Source organism: Lipotes vexillifer, unplaced genomic scaffold, assembly GCF_000442215.2.
Source record: "Lipotes vexillifer unplaced genomic scaffold, Lipotes_vexillifer_v1.1 scaffold602, whole genome shotgun sequence".
NCBI classification, from domain to species: Eukaryota; Metazoa; Chordata; class Mammalia; order Artiodactyla; family Lipotidae; genus Lipotes; species Lipotes vexillifer.
In genome coordinates, this window is record NW_006790307.1 from 2,424,471 (window position 1) to 2,428,961 (window position 4,491).

At 38.7% G+C, this 4,491-nt stretch overlaps 1 protein-coding gene across 1 annotated transcript in view; it reads left to right on the forward strand.

Annotated features, from left to right (window-relative positions):
• Nucleotides 1-4,491, forward strand: part of IL26 (interleukin 26) — a 19,684-nt gene that overhangs the window by 775 nt on the left and 14,418 nt on the right. The window lies entirely within an intron of this gene.

Consider the following 4,491-nt stretch of genomic DNA (forward strand, 5'->3'; position numbering starts at 1 on the left):
GTATAACTTGTAATGCCACTATGTATTATTTCTTAAGGAATGGCACAGAAAACATGTTGAAGAGAGCTAAAGTGACAGGAGGTGCTTCTCAAATGAATATCTGCTTTTTCAAATCATTCTCTCTTTATGTGACTCCCAACTAATTCATTCATTCATTTAACAAATATTTCTTAAGCACCAACTATGTGCCAAATGCTATTCTAGGATATTTTCTTTCTTTCTCTCTGTCTCTCTTTTTCTCTCTTTCTCTCTTCCTTTTCCTTCCTTCCTCTTTCTTTCTTTCTTTCTTTCTTTCTTTCTTTCTTTCTTTCTTTCTTTCTTTCTTTCTTTCTTTCCTTCCTTCCTTCCTTCCTTCCTTCCTTCCTTCCTTCTTTCTTTCTTTCTTTCTTTCTTTCTTTTTCTTTCTTTTTCTTTCTTTCTTTTCTTTCTTTCTTTCTCCTCCCTCCCTCTTTCCCACCCTCCCTTCCTTCCTCCCTCTTTCTTTTCTTCTCTTTTCCTGTCACCTCCTCTCTTTCCCATATTGATAAGAGCTTTTAGATTGATTTTTTAATCTTATTTTTATATAAGTTTTTAGAGTTGTACCCTGTATAAGGCAAAGTCTCAATCAAAACAAAATGAAAAAAAGAAGTGTGTCTTCTTTGGTACCTAAATTATTTGATGCCGCAGTGTGGTTGCTGTCACCCTAAGCAATGGGGAATTAATTAAGAAGGTAAAAGTGATCACACTTTTCTGTAGAAACATCCACAATATTAAAGATTGGTACAGAAAAACCAAACAAAGCAAAACAACCAGCCCAGGGTCTGTGCAGTATTAGTTGGCTTGCCTCTGTGGGAAGTGCTGAATCTTTTCTGTGACATTGTTTGGGCTCCAAGTATGCTTTCTCAAGCCTCCTGTGGTTGTACTTGAAGGTGGTACAAACTGGGCTGTGGGCTCCTGATGACTATCACAGTCCTGGGGTTGCCAGAAGGAAATGAGCTTTCTACCCTTGGGCATCAGGGCTACAGAAACTTGAACTCTGGGCAGTTGGGAGTGGGCTTTTAGTTTTTAAGAGTTAGGACATCATTTTCTTGTGGTCCATGAAAGTACTCAGTAACCCAAATTCCAGTCTATAGTGCAGAGACATTTTTGTGAGGGTGAGCTGCTCAGTTAGGTAAAAAAATTCAACAAATTTATGTTCTCTTTGGTTAGTCTGTGTTTAAGTTACATCCTTGTTTGGGACTTGGGTCTCATAGTTTTCCATGAACTCTCCTATTCCATTAAAATAACAACAAGCAGAAAAATTACAAACTGGAACCTCTTGGCAGAACACGGAGAGAATGCTCTGGGCCAGTTCCCTTGCCTGAAAGGTCACCACTTATCTTTGGTGTATTCTATACTTAACTTATAAGCTCATCTTATTAAGACAGTGAATAGTATAGTCTCTCTTTTTTTTTAATAGATCTCCATTGGAGTATAATTGCTTCACAGTACTGTGTTAGTTTCTGTTGCACAGCAAAGCAAATCAGCCATATGCATACACATGTCCCGATATACCCTCTCTCTTGAGCCTCACTCCCATCCTCCCTATTCCACCCCTCTAGGTCATCACAAAGCACCGAGCAGATCTCCCTGTGCTATGCGGCTGCTTCCCACCAGCCAACTATTTTACATTTGGCATTTGGTAGTGTATATATGTTGATGCTACTCTCACTTTGCCCCAGCTTCGCCCTCCCACCCCATGTCCTCAAGTCCATTCTCTATGTCTACCTCTTTATTCCTGCCCTGCAGCTAGGTTCATCAGTACCATTTTTTTTTCTTTTTTCTTTTTAGATTCCGTATATATGCGTTAGCATATGGTATTTGTTTTTCTTTTTCTGACTTACTTCACTCTGTATGACAGACTCTAGGTCCATCCACCTCACTACAAATAACTCAATTTTGTTTCTTTTTATGGCTGAGTAATATTCCATTGCATATATGTGCCACATCTTCTTTATCCATTCATCTGTCAGTGGCCATTTAGGTTGGTTCCATGCCCTGGCTATTGTAAATGGTGCTGCAATGAACATTGTGGTACATGACTCTTTTTGTTTGTTGTTTGTTTGTTTTTTGTCTTTTTTTTTTTGCGGTACGCGGGTCTCTCACTGTTGTGGCCTCACCCGTTGCAGAGCACAGGCTCCAGACGCACAGGCTCAGTGGCCATGGCTCTGGGTCCAGCCGCTACATGGCATGTGGGATCTTCCCGGACCGGGGCACGAACCCATGTCCCCTGCATCGGCAGGCGGACTCTCAACCACTGCGCCACCAGGGAAGACCCCCATGACTCTTTTTGAATTATGGTTTTCTCAGGGTATATGCCCAGTAGTGAGATTGCTGGGTCATTTGGTAGTTCTATTTTCAGTTTTTTAAGGAACCTCCATACTGTTCTCCATAGTGGCTGTATCAATTTACATTCCCACCAACAGTGCAGGAGGGTTCCCTTTCACTACACCCTTTCCAGCATTTATTGTTTCTAAATTTTTTGATGATGGCCATTCTGACCGGCGTGAGGTGATATCTCATTGCAGTTTTGATTTGCATTTCTCTAATAATTAGTGATGTTGAGCATCTTTTCATGTGCCTCTTGGCCATCTGTATGTCTTCCTTGGTGAAATGTCTGTTTAGGTCTTCTACCCATTTTTAAACTGGATTGTTTGTTTTTTTGATATTGAGCTCCATGAGCTGTTTGTATATTTTGGAGATTAATCCTTTGTCTGTTGTTTCATTGGCAAATATTTTCTTCTATTCTGAGGGCCGTCTTTTTGTCTTGTTTAGGGTTTCCTTTGCTGTGCAAAAGCTTTTAAGTTTAATTCAGTCCTATTTGTTTATTTTTGTTTTTATTTCTGTTACTCTAGGAGGTGGGTCAAGAATGATCTTGCTGTGGTTTATGTCAAAGAGTGTTCTTCCTATGTTTTCCTATGTTTAGAGTTTTATAGTGTCTGGTCTTACATTTAAGTTTTTAATCCATTTGGAGTTTATTTTTGTGTATGGTGTTAGGTAGTGTTCTAATTTCATTCTTTTACATGTAGCTGTCCAGTTTTCCCAGCACCACTTTTTGAAGAGGCTCTCTTTTCTCCATTGTATACTCTTGCCTCCTTTATCAAAGATAAGGTGACCATATGTGCGTGGGTTTGTCCCTGGGCATTCTATCCTGTACCATTGATCTGTATTTCTGTTTTTGTGCCGGTACCATACTGTTTTGATTACTGAAGCTTTATGGTATAGTTTGAAGTCAGGGAGACTGATTCCTCCAACTCCGTTTTTCTTTCTCAAGACTGCTTTGGCTATTTGGGGTCATTTGTGTTTCCGTACAAATTGTAAAATTTTTTGTTCTAATTCTGTGAAGAATGCCATTGGTAGCTTGATAGGGATTGCAATGAATCTGTAGATTGCTTTGGGTAGTATAGTCATTTTCACAATATTGATTCTTCCAATCCAAGAACATGGTATATCTCTCCATCTGTTTATGTCATCTTTGATTTCTTTTAGCAGTGTTTTATAGTTTTCTGAGTACAAGTCTTTCACCTCCTTAGGCAGGTTTACTCCTAGGTATTTTATTCTTTTTGATGCAGTGGTAAATGGGAGTGTTTCCTTAATTTCTGTTTCTGATTTTTCATTGTTAGTGTATAGGAATGCCAGAGATTTCTGTGCATTAATTTTGTATCCTGCTACTTTACCAAATTCATTGACTAGTTCTAGTAGTTTTCTGGTGGCATCTTTAGGATTTTCTATGTATAGTATCATGTGACAGTTTTACAGTGACAGTTTTACTTCTTTTCCAATTTGTATTCCTTTTATTTCTTTTTCTTCTCTGATTGCCATGGCTATCTGCACTTTTGGTTGGAATGTTCTATAAATATCAATTAGATCTATCTGGTCTGTTGTGTCATTTAAAGTTTGTGTTTCCTTATTTATCTTCTGTTTGAATGATCTTTCCATTGGTGTAAGTGGGATGTTAAAATCCCCTATTATTAATGTGTTACTGTCGATTTCTCCTTTCATGGCTGTTAGCATTTGCCTTATGTATTGAGGTGCTCCTATGTTGGGTGCATAAGCACTTATAATTGTTATATCTTCTTCTTGGGTTGATCATTATGTAGTGTCCCTCCTTATCTCTTGTAACAGTCTTTATTTTGAAGTCTATTTTATCTGATATGAGTATTGCTACGCCACAGTAGCATTTCTACTGTGGCCTGAGGTTCTCTGTTAGTCCAGTGGTTCGGACTTGGAGCTCCCACCACAGGAGCTTGGGCCTGACCCTGGCTCATGAACCAAGATCCCAGAAGCTGCGTGGAGTGTGAAAAAAAAGCCAAAACAATAACAAAGTAAAAAATAAAATTAGACTAGAAAACTAACAGATATGTTAGAAAGAGTATAAAAATAAAAATATAGATGAATCAACAACTGGAAGTTACATCAGTACCACAATAGTAAAAAAGAGTAGGAGGGAAAAGAAAAAAAGGGGGGGGGGGG